At 49.2% G+C, this 12,749-nt stretch overlaps 1 protein-coding gene across 3 annotated transcripts in view; it reads right to left on the bottom strand.

The window, feature by feature from the left end:
• Antxr1 (ANTXR cell adhesion molecule 1) overlaps positions 1–12,749 on the bottom strand; it is a 203,823-nt gene that overhangs the window by 80,275 nt on the left and 110,799 nt on the right. The window lies entirely within an intron of this gene.

The raw sequence follows: 12,749 nt of genomic DNA, 5'->3' as shown, positions 1-12,749 counted from the left end.
CACCACCTGGGATGATTCAGAGCAATCCTATTTAGGATTCAGCCCCACATCCTACACAGAAGTGTGTGCCACAGCCTCCTAGGCTGTGGGGTGAAAGTCTAGGACCGCTGATGAGAGGCCGCATAGGAAAGGGGACAGGGCCACTACGTGAACCTGCAGGTGAGGGTGGCTGAGAGACAGGCGGTCAGTGCGTGGGGCTGTGTATGGTGAGGGGGCCAGGCAGCGGAGGTCAGGTTTAACCCCTTCTGCAGGTTCCCAGACCAGGCCTGCAGATGAGCACAGCTGCATGGCCTGCGTGTAGCAAACCTAAGTCCCACTTGTCCTCAGCTGTCATGTTCCGGTCAGCTGATTCAGAAAGCACCTGGGATTATGAGTCTAAGTCTTTCCCTACCGGCTACACAGTGCCACAGCTTCCTGGGGACGTGGGACACCGCTGTGCACATCAGAAGCCGCCTGAGCGACAGCCCCAGCTTTGGTCTAAGAAAACCATCTGGGATATTTGCATAGATAATAATACAATTGAAAAGGACAGCCAGGCGATGGTGGTGCACACCTTTAATCTCAGCACTCGGGAGGCAGAGCCAGGCAGATCTCTGTGAGTTCGAGGCCAGCCTGGTCTACAGAGTGAACTCCAGAATAGGCACCAAAACTACACGGAGAAACCTTGTCTCGGGAAAAAAAAAAAAAAAAAGGATAGCTGCACAAAGTCTTATCAAGCTATAGGCTACTAATGCTGGAATGTGCTATCAAGTAACATTTAAACAAGAGAAACAATTGCTGGTACAGAGAGATTTCTGTACACTGAGTCAAGAGTGAGCAGCAGAAAGACTGTCTCTGCTATTTACTAACAATTTCACCAGTAGCTTTTTGTTTGTTTTGAGACAGGGTCTCATGTGGCTCAGCCTGGCCTTGAACTCAGTATTGGGCTGAGGCTGGTCTTGAACTCCTGCTCCTTTCATCTCCATCTCCTAAATGCTAGAGTGCTAAGGTTATAGGTGTCTGCTCCACACTGGGCATTTTCACTGACAGTTTATTGGTATGTACTGAAATGATAAAGTGTCTTCACTGGTAGGGCAATTTGCTTCTTTTTAAAACCTGTATTTTCTCTTTCCTTTAAAATTTTTTTCATAACGAGAAATATCCCAAGAGGCTTCTTTAGAATATCCATGTGGGTGTCTCCTCTGGGACACGAGAGTGTGAGCACGTGGAAGGTTATTCAGTCAGTGATCTGTGGGACCCACAGATAGGCTCAGGAGGATGGAGGCTTGCAACCCAACTGTATCACCACCATGATCTTTAGGGAGACTGTTCACAGCTCTACCAGGCTCTCAAGGCTGTCCCCCCCCCCCCCCGCCCCCACAGTTACGCTGGAGGGAGGCTGGGTGGCCTGTCCAGGGCGACCCCACAAACTAATGGCAGAGCCAGGATATGAGTCACTCCCACTTCGAGAGCTCAGTAGGGCTCTGGAAGAGGTTTAAAGGCAACTCTCAGTCCCTGGAACTCTCTGGAATGTCTTTGACCAGAAAGCCAGGGAACTAAACACCCTTGGCTTCAGCCAAGAAGCCAAGGTTTGGGAATGTGGGATTGCCCTCAAGGGAGCCAGGCCTCAGGCTCAGGTGCAAGGCTGGGCAGCCAGAGCGTGGGGTGGGGAAAGCGAGGGTCCAACAGCAGACAAGGCCATGGCAGGAGGACCCACTGGACCTGCATACAGAAGTCTGGAACAGAGCATACAGTTAGTGGTATCTGCGAGAAGTCACGTGTTAGTGAAGGGCGAGTCTCGTGGCTTGTCTGTCTGTATTCTAGGCAACAGAGAGAGTAAGAAGGCCTCTGTGTCACCAGACAACAGAAGGACGTGGGATGGGAGTGGAGAGGAGAGAGCCAGGCTATCCCATATAAGCGATCCCTTTTAACTCAGAGCTGGAACCTTCCTCTGTTTCCCCATAGTAACCAACACAGTGAATATTTCAGATCGTAAACCTGTCTGCACTTGGAATAATAAGTGCTTTGGTCACCAAGAGGCTTGCAAAACTGCAGCCTTCCATAAAGACTGCAGGCTACAGCTATTCACATTATACACAACAGCCTTCCATAAAGACTGCAGGCTACAGCTATTCACATTATACACAACAGTCTTCCATAAAGACTGCAGGCTACAGCTATTCACATTATACACGGCAGCCTTCCATAAAGACTGCAGGCTACAGCTATTCCCATTATACACGACAGCCTCCTTCGTTATTGTTTCTGCCTCAGATCAACTGAAGCAGAGGCTGAGATCCTGAAGCATGCTTCTGTATGCCCATGGAAGATGGGGGCAGTTTCTGTGGGCAGCAAGGGTGAAGGACTGGCTTATGGTGGGGGAGAATCTTCTAAGACATCGGAGTGGACATTGATGGCTGGTTCTGTAATACCTGGCTGTAGTGGAGGAAGAAGAGGGGGTCCAGCAAGATGCCCTCTCCACATGCTAAGGCGCAGGGTGGAGCATTAAAACATTTTCTTGTGCCTGGGTCTCAAGTGCTTCCTGAAGTCATCGATGTCACATTCATAAATGTCACTCTCAAATAAGAAAGTACTCACTTTGTTTTCTAGAAACAGACATGGAGCTAATAGTTCATCAGGAACTAACATGCACAGCAAGTGTGTATTGTGCCTCTACTTAATGCTTAGTAGGCGGAGCTGAGGGTCACGGGACCAACCAACTAGTCAGGCCCAAAGTGCTCACAGTGTGTGATCTAAACCACAGTCAGGAGGACACGGCTACTCGGTGCCTGCACACCGGGCACCGAACAAAACACTTTTTCTCTTTTTACATTCTGATGGGAGGTTGAGGATGATAACGGTGATAAAATAATTACTAACATAGCTAATATTTATTGAGCACTTATGTGCAGGGATTATCTTTATTCTTTCCATGTACGAGGCTACCACATTTCATTCTTATCAATAATTTGATGAACTCTAAACTTTAATTTTTATTTCCCCCACCTTATAGTTAAACATTCTGAGGCAAGGAGATCCAGAGAAACTTTGAAGGCTTACAGAAAGACCAGGGTTTTGCTTGTTTTATTTTGTTTTTAAATAGAGTCTCCGAGTCTCTCTGTAGCTCAGGCTGACCTAAGTATCCTAAGTATCCACTTTTCGCACCTCAGAATTAGAGCAGTCAGAATTCAAGTGTGGGCAGCCTGGCTCCCAGCTGGAAGCAGCAGGCTCTTGCCCTTAGCAAGCTGCCCTGTGCCGGGGAAGAGTGCCTGGGAACCAGCTCTTCACACAGGTGATTCTTGGGTGGGTAGCCACCATGCAAGGGGAGACCGGCACTCCTGCTCAGCGGCAAACACGGAGTTTGGCTCAGGAGGGTGTGAGTGGGGATCCACACAGTGGAAACTGAGTGTGAGTGGAGTCATGACACACAACCTGACTCTGGACCAGCGTGTTCTGGGCCTCTTCCCTGCCTGTCCACCAGGCCTACGAGGATGAAGCCTGGGGTCCAGCGGGGCCATTTGGTAACTGTGTCTGCCGGGTCCCATCCTGGCTGTCTGTTAAGGCAGGTTATGCCTTACTGTAAGTTATCATATATTGCATGGAACTGTACTTGTCAAAAGGCTGCGCACTAGTCTAGAAGACTCCATTTTACAAGTATCTTCTGACGCCATCTTGAGGAAGAAGGGGGAATGCACCCCCTGGGTGGACCAGGAGCTGCCCCATCAGTCAGGCACCACCACCCCACCCAGCACAAACTGGTGCAGGACCTCTTCCTGGGATGGAGCCACCCTGTAGGTTCACTGGGAGTGAAATGCAACTGCAGGGGCACATGGACATATTAAATCATACCACAGAAACCAGGCCCAGGAAGTTGTTAGATACATCAGACCCAGGAAAGGATGTAACTCCTTCACTTGTACCCATAAAGTGATGAACACATGATACTTCAATGGTACATCAGACCCAGGAAAGGGTGTAACTCCTTCACTTGTACCCATAAAGTGATGCACACATGATACTTCAATGGTACATCAGACCCAGGAAAGGGTGTAACTCCTTCATCTGGACCCCATAAAGTGACATAATACTTGGACGGTACGGCTCCACACCAACCTATTATCTAATACCTGTTGAGTGCATCACAGGCCGGCAAGTGAAGAAACCCCTGACTGTCCCTGGAGCGTCAGCTTGTTTGGGTTCCCTGTTGTTGACGTGTCTACGTGACTGCCTGTCCATCCACCTGTTCACCCATCTGGTCCTGGACCTAAACCCACTATTTCCAGCTCTGGACGCGTACTCAGTCTTCCACTCACAACGGCAACACTGTTGCGCCCACACCCTGATGCCAGCAGCAACCCCTTCCTGGCTGGCACTAACCCAGTTCTTCAACAGACTCTCTTGGCCCACTCCTGACACCTCCTCAACTCTGTGCAGGCTCTTTAACTTGTATTTATTCTGTAAACCACATATATACGTGTAGATAAGTGGATTGTGTGCTATGTGATATGAGAGTTAATATTAATCATTAAAATTGGCATAAAAGAACCCGCGTTTATCTCAGCCAGGCTACCGGGGTAGGCGGATGAGAAGACAAATTGTGAAACCGCTAAAGCGTGTGAATTATTGTTATTCCACAAACGCTGACATTGTGGCAAGACACAAAGCTGTTTGCCCAGGTTTCTGGCACAGTGTGCTCAGGACGCCAGTGCCAAAGCGCAGCAGGTGTGAAGGCCCCAGCCCGTGGGGGGTACCTTCCAGCTGGGGAGGGCTGAGGCTTTTCAATGGGCAACTTCAAGCCTGTCCCCACCTCACACTCACAGAGCTGCCACCGAACATGCAGACAGGTGGCATTAAATCGGAAGGGGAGAGGTGCTGGACCCTGCTCCCTTCTCCGAGGAGCTCAGTGACTGAGGTGGCATTCTCTGAACATCAGATTCACCTGGCTTCTCCAGGCTCACAAACAAAATAAGGGCATCCTCTCTCTTTAAGACAAGGGGGGCTTTGTACTCAAAGGTAAAGATTTGCAAACACACACACACACACACACACACACACACACACACACACACACACACACACACACACACACACCAACCCTGAAACCTTGTCTCGGTGGATGGAGTCTAGGTTTTTTTTCGGATTTCTTATACACAGCATGGCGTGGGGGAGGGGTGTGGGATCATGCCTGGGCTTGTTTGCTGTAGGAGACAGAGGCCTCTGGATGATACAAAACCCAACACCAAGGCCCTTTACTGTTTTGTTTTGGGGGTTGCCATAGTGAAGGGAGGAGGAATTAGCAGGAGGCTGGGTTTGTTCAATGTAAAGAAAGCTGGGCTTGTGCCGGGAATCTGCCTGGTCTGGGGTGCAGCCCAGAAAGCATCTTCTTGCAGGGCCTGGGGCTATGCCAGCTAAGGCGGGACCTGTTCCTTCCCTACTCCTGAGGGTTCCTCCTGTGTTGGGGCAGAAAGTGTGAGCGACTCCAGGTCTGTCCTCGCTTCCTCTCACTCACTCAGCAAATAGGCAAGAGCACAGGGCACACGGGGACCTGCCCTGCCTTGCTTGTCTCTTGGGTGTGTGCTGCCCCAGGGTGGATTGCCCTCAGTGTCCTACTCCAGCAGGTTTGGCGAGGCCCCACGCCTCCACGATTGAGGAGGGGCTCTCTAGAACAAGGGAAGGAAAGTCTTCCCGGGCCTTAGAAAGCAAGGGGCTCCCAATTCTAACTAAACAGTTTCGGGTAACCCTGAGTAATGTCTTCTCTGGCCAGGCCCATGTCCAGCATAGGTGGATAAACCTGCTCAACACAGTTCCAGCCCATTTTTGGCCACATCCATCTAGGTTTTGTCCCACAGTCCTAAAGACAACATTGAGATTCTCCTATGTCAGTTCACTCACAATTGAGGCAGGGGGAAGGCATGCTTTATTGTCCCAACTGTGTAGCCCCTAACATCTTTTTTTAAAGAGTTTTAATTTATTTATTTATTTATTTTATGTGAATTGGTGTTTTGCCTGCATGTATGTCTGTGTGAGGGTTTTGGAGTTATAGCAGTTGTAAGCTGCCATGTGGGTGTTGGGAATTGAACCGGGGTTGCCTGGGTCCTCTGGAAGATCAGCCAGTGCTTTTAACCCCCGAGCCATCTCTCCAGCCCCCGGCCCTAATATCTTTAACCCTAGCATCAGTCCTGGGGATTGCAGCAATGGTGTCTGGAGAAGCATGTGCTCTAGGAGAGCTGAGGTAACAGGAGCCTGCACTCGTGGGCAGAGGTTTGCAGCCGCTCCGTGGTCTCTGCTAAGTCTCAATGCTCAGAATTACTGAAGTCACTTGTGTTTCCAGAGGGCTGGGCTGTCTGGCAGACACTTAGCATTTAACAATCGATAAGATTCTTATCAGTCTCTGCTGGTGACCCCCGAGTGTTTGACTGATTAAAGGATATCCAGCTGATCTCCCGGCTCTCCACAGGGCACCTGGGGACAGGCTGATGACATGGGACCCCGATGTTCCTCTCTTCTCTTCCTTCCCATAGCCCCCCTTTCTCTGCTACCAAGCTGGTGGTCTCTGAAACACACTGGCAGGGAAAGAGACCTCCCCTCCCCTGCCCCCCCCCCCCCAGCCAAGGGTAGCTCTGGCCACCCACCTGTGATGTCACAGCTGGTGAGAGGAGCATGCTCAGTCAGGGACTATGGGCATGTCAGCTTATCCCTGCTTCAAGGGGAGGGCCGCAGGGTAGAGGGGTGCAGGAGGGCTCTATCCTGATCTCCTCTCCCTCTGGCTAGGGCCTTGCTCTGGCAGTCACATTCCAGGGCTCTGAGGAGTGTAGATCCTTTCTAGCTGGCTGCTCAGAGCCTGTTTCCTGCCCAGACAGAACCAGTGAAGCATGGGCAAGTTTGATTTTGAAAGATGGAATTTAAGTCATTTTATTGCTGCTGAGAAGTTCTGGATGGGCAAGGCTGGAGAGCAAAATCCTCTCTCCTAGAGCTTGTGTCTTCTCATGTTATTTCTGGCTGATCTGCCATACCTGTCTCTTCACTTCACTGAAACTCTATTCCCCTGCACCGGTGTCCGGTGGCCCCGCCCCTTCTCCCATCTCTGACCATTCCTTCCCAGCCTCTTCACAGGCTTCTGCTGGCATGTTGCTTTGGAAAAGCCAGAACACCCCATGGAGCCATCCTTCCCACCCTCCCCACCATTAAAACAAACAAACAAACAAACAAACAAACAAACAACTCTTTAATTTCCTTAACTATTAGCTTAACCATTCTCACGTCTTCATTCGGTGGCGTTAGGTTGACATGAGTCTGGTTATAGTGTCGTGTGACTCATGGACCCAGCCTTGGTCTGTTGCTTTCTTTCTCGCCCTCTCCAGAAGTGGCTCATTTGATTTCCTGGTTCAAACTCTCACCTACATAGAGACACACACGTCTTTGTCTTGAGCCCGGACTGGCCCCCTGTTCTTCCCACTGACATCTTAGTCACAGTGGTCCAGGCTGAGTTTGCATTTCCCCTTAAACTTGCTTGCTCTCCTCCTGCAAAGCCAGCTGGGAACCTGACATTGAGTGAATCTTCTTTTTCTACCCTTTTCTCTTCCCACGATCATAGCCTCTGCCAGTGTATCCTGTCTCTCTGCCCCACACCCTAGTTCAGTCTGCCTCTGCCCCTTCACCGCCAGGTGAGGTTCAGAATCTCCAAGTGCCCTTCCTTACAGGCACAGCATCCACCCCAGGCTTTCGGCATTCTGCTCTTTACTCAGCACCCTGACACCTAACCTGTCCTCTTCAGGCTCTTGTCAATGCTTACAAATGTTCGTAACGTTGGAGAATTTAGAGAAAATGGCACATCCCTTTCTTCAGAAAAGGACAGCAACATGTACATACAAGCTCACAAGTTTCTTATTAAAGTTTCAGGGAATCCATCAAATCCTTAGGACCCAGCCCTGGACGTTCTGGGTGCACGGTTCTGACTACTTGTCACCAGCCCTTTGTCATTTCTCTGCTGTCCCCCAGCTCCCTCCTTACTTGGTGCTTTGACAGTGCTCAGTGGCACGTGGCACGTGGCACGTGGTACTGTGTCCACTTTGCTTTTCTCCCAGTTTCTTCCTGAAATACCCTTTCTAACCTTCATTGCTTGGGTAACTGATTTCCGGTGCCAGCTGAGACATGAATCTTTTATACCCAACACATATGAAGCACCTACTGTGTGCCTGGCTTTCTCCAGGTACTCTAAAGACACAAAGGTGGATATAGTTGCAACCACAAACCATTTGCTGGGCGGGGAAGACAGAGCTGTGGGTGTCTGTGCTTACCTTAACTCTATGTGAACACTTCCTGTGTCTCACAGGGATTCTCTCCAGTCTTCCCTCACCCACTGGCTTTAAGCTCCCAGAGCACACATCTGATTTAGTCACTCTTCTACTTTGAAGCATACATAGTACAGTGTTTCAAATGGAAGGACTCATCAAAAGGAAAGACTCAAGATGGTCACTTAACTATTGGTTCGCTAGGAGAAAATGAGAACTCAGCAGGTTAACATCTGCTACAGCATCTCCTGAAGCCGCGCCCCTGCTGCAGACCCTCTCCGGGAACAGCTGTACCAGCCTCACCATCCTGCTATCCCCTCAAATGAGTATGGGGGGTTTGGCAGGCCACCCAGCCCCTTCTACCTCCTCTGCAAACATAAAACCGAGACAACCACTCCTTCCCAGGCCTGACTGATGACCTGAGACAAGTCTGTAAGTGCCCGCAGCTGACCTTTAGGCCCCTTGACTCGCCTTCCTGTTCTCTCCTCGCTTCCACGCCCCAGTGGGTTTCCAGTGCTGTGCCCGGGCTTGGCTCAGGAGGATGAGTTTGATTCCTGTGAACAACCTCATGCTAACTATGACTAGAACTACAATGGGCGTGCGCCCGTGTGTGTGTGTGTGTGTGTGTGTGTGTGTGTGTGTGTGTGTTTGCGCGTGCGCGTGTGCATGTGTATGTGGGGGCAGGCAGTCCTCAGTTACATCTTTGAGAAACCCAAATCCCTAGCTTGCCACCCTAGTGTCCATGAAAACACAACCCAAGGGGATTTCTAATGGTAAACCTCAGGGCTCCCACCGAGGCTGACCGAACACCAGTGAGGGCGACATAACTGAACACGAAGATTCCTTCTTGCCACCTGAGAGGCAATGATGACTGTGAGGTTGACAGCACCGGAGACATTACAGCCCTCAACTGGAAAAGTGGGCAAGATGGAAACCCTCTGGATGTGAGTCACCTCAGCCTTTGTGGGGTTCCTTCAAAAATAGGTCTGGGAAACAGGAGGCTGATCCTGTGGGGAATGTAAGAGAACACCCACATCTGGACGAATTGAATGCCCTGCAAGCTAGCCGCTTTGGAAGCAGAGACTCCCTCTAGGATACAGCCACAGCGTCTCTGAAGCCCACCGACACGTCTCTCCTCCTGTGCTTTCCACCAGGCAATTCCGGCTTGAAAGCCCACCATCTGTTTTCCCAACTGACCGAGTTTAAAACATTGAACGTTGATGACATCTCTGCTGTCCTTACTGAGGATATGCAAATACTGTGCCTTTAAATTCCAGCAGTTTCTAAGCGAAGCACAGGAACCAGTTGGATATATAGTGACAATATTTTGGAGAAGTCTGTGCCTTTCTAAGTACTCAGAAATCGTGCAGATGTGTGTAGATATTCCAGTCCTGAAATGAATCCTAGCCCCCTAGGAAGGCAGGCCAGAGGCAAAGGGCTGGCTCAGAGAGAAACACAGGTTACAGGCAGTTCAGTTCTAGAGGATGAGGTAACACACAGAGCCAGAGCTCACAGCACAGTGCGGATAAGACACGAGCCGAGGCCAGGGCACAGTCTGTGGCTCATCCAGACAGCCCTTGGCTGGCCTCGGGGGCACAGCAAAACTGGGTGGGTGGACAGAGAGGAGGGCATTGCAGAAGGAAGACGAACCATAATCGACGGTCCAGGTAGGACAGTGGGGGTGGGGATGCAGGAGCTCACCACACACAGTATCCGTGGAAACTGCACTCGCTGTAAAGTTTTAAGGGCCACCGCGTCTTCTACTTGAGGACGCACTGATGTGTGCTTAGGTTGGGGTTGGACTTCTGTGAATGACCTTAAGAACTTCAAGGGTTACGGGTGCCTTTCCTAAGTCCATGAGTTTGGGCGGTACAGGCAAAACGACACTGCTTTCATGCTTTCCTGGTGTTGGGTGGTGTTTAAAAGAATCCTAGGAAATATTTTGGTTGTCACTCACTCAAGTGCTTTTTAATCTTGGCAGAAACTGAACAGAGCATTAAGCTCACTGCTCTGGGCACCGAGTAAATGAACATCTGCTTTAGCAGCCACGGGGTAGGCGAAGGAATGCTGGCTGGGGTCCTGCCACTGTGGCACTGGGTTTGGGGAGAAATAAACTCTCAGTTTCTGAGTCTCCTTGGTGTTATAGTAAATATGGTGAGACAATTGTTCCTTGAACGGTGTTCATTTACCCTGTGAGACCTGGCTATTCTATAGGGAGAGGGGAGAGTTCACTCGCTTTGGAGGAATAGGATGATGTGACTAGTGTCAGTCCCAAATAAGATCATTTTTACAATTAAAAAATTACACTCATTTGTGTGTGTGTGTGTATGTGTGTGTGTGTGTGTGTAGTGTGTGTAGTGTGGTGTGTGTGTAGTGTGATGTGTATAGTGGGGTGTGTGTGTGTGTGTGGTGTGTATAGTGTGGTGTGTATAATGTGGTGTGTGTATGTGTGGTGTGTGTATGTGTGGTGTGTGTATGTGTGGTGTGTGTGGTATGTATAATGTAGTATGTATGTGTGTGTATGTGTGTGTAGTGTGACTGTGGTATGTGTAGTGTGGTGTGTGTGTGTAGTGTGATATGTGTGTGGTATATATAATGTAGTGTGTGTGTGTGTGTGTGTGTGTGCAGTGTGCAGTGTGGTGTGCATGTGTGCATGCACACATGCATGTGTTTATGTGTATAGAGGTCAAGAGCAATTTTGAGGAGCTGGATCTTTCCTTCTACCATGATGGCTCTTGGGATGGAACTCTGGGCATCAGGCTCGGTGGCAAGCACCTTTACCACCGAGTCACCTCACCAGCCTCTGAATGAGATCACTTTTACTGCAGTGTGACTGTAAATTGCCAATATGGTGTGAGTTGGGCTTGGCTCCTTCCATTCTGTCATGGCCTAGTCTACCGACTGTGTGTTTAAATGCTAGTCAGTTAGCTTAGTGTTGGGGGAGGAGATCTCAGGCTCCCTCCACTTCTGATCCCATTTCCCACACTGTTAATCTCTCCTCTCTCCCCTTCTCCTGCTTTCTTTTGATGTTTCTTCCCACTGATCCAGCTTTTGAACCCTCTATAAATTGTACATCCCATGTAACCAACTCTCTTTTGCAGCTGGCCACTGATCCAGCATGCTCAACCTAAGACTCAATCCCCTGGCTTAGCCTGGGCCACCCAGGAGCAGGTATGAATGGACACACTGGTCACTCACGAAGGCCTGTGTACTTGCGGCATGCACACTCCCCTCAGGCTCTTCCTCAGAGACTGGGCTTATCAAATACACAACTTAAACAAGCTTGGTTATCTGATATTGGGACACCTAAAAGCTTATATGCCAAAGTAGAAAAGGGAAGAGACCAAGAAACAAAACACTAGGAAAACTGAAGCTAAAGTAGAGCAGAGGCTAAGGCTTAGCAGGAAAGCCCAGGCCTAGCGTGCAGAAGGCCCTGGCTTGGGACCCTCCAACGCTAAGGCAAGCAAATCCTAACAAAACACAGTGGCCAGAAACTGCCTTAGGATTCTATAGCCTCACCACTCCAGGGACTCAGAGCAATGTGACAAATTTTAGCTGGGGATGAAAACAGGAGATGAAATGTAAACTACGATATTTCATAACATACCCTGTGAGAAAGGAGGAAACTGAGAGGGGGAGGGGTGATCCCAGTGTGCATTGCTCTCTCAGTCCGCTGTGTTAGTGACCTCATCCCAGCCCAGCCTGTGACAGCACTAGGTTTGGCTCATCTTCCCACTGAACCTCTGCTGCAAGAACACAGTTCTGAGGATACATGCCTGTTTCTCTTTTCCTATCTGCTATGCTCAGCTAATAGCTACCTTGTTCTCTCCACCATTCTTGTCTTTTTATTTTTGCCTTGCTTCTTTTAAAGACTTATTTTGTTATTTATTTATGTGCATACATGTGTGTGTGTGTGTGTGTGCACATGCTTTTGGGTGCCCATGGAGGACAAAAGAGGGTATCAGATTTCCTGGTGCTGGAGTTATAAGTGGTTGTGAGCTGCCTGACATGGGTGACGGGAACTGAACTCTGGGCCTCAGAAAGAGCAGCAGCTGCTCTCAACAGCTGGGCTATCTTCCTAGCTCCTGCCCTTTAAAAAATGTCATTTCTAGGTTTTTACTATTTTGCTCTTTGATCTCTCATGTTCTACATGGAGATGACCTATAACTATTTTTTTGTTTCTTATACAAACACATAAGACTATGAATTTCCCTCTGAGAGCCTCTTTGGCTACACTCTAAGTTTTGGTATGTGGTGTCTCTGTAATTGTTCAGTTCCAAGTTTCTTAACTCACACTGGCTCATAAATTACTCAGATGTGGGTTTTGAATTTTGAAGCACACAAGATTTAAAAAATTTGTTGGTAACTTCATTAGGTATTGATATTTACTTTTTTTTCATTCTAGAACATGAATGTATTCTGTATGATGTCAGTTCTCAGGTGGGTGGCAGAGAGGAAGTGACTGAGCAGAATTTTTTT

The sequence above is a fragment of the Peromyscus maniculatus genome, chromosome 3, assembly GCF_049852395.1.
Source record: "Peromyscus maniculatus bairdii isolate BWxNUB_F1_BW_parent chromosome 3, HU_Pman_BW_mat_3.1, whole genome shotgun sequence".
Lineage (NCBI taxonomy): Eukaryota > Metazoa > Chordata > Mammalia > Rodentia > Cricetidae > Peromyscus > Peromyscus maniculatus.
This window is presented reverse-complemented; position numbering and strand designations above follow the sequence as displayed.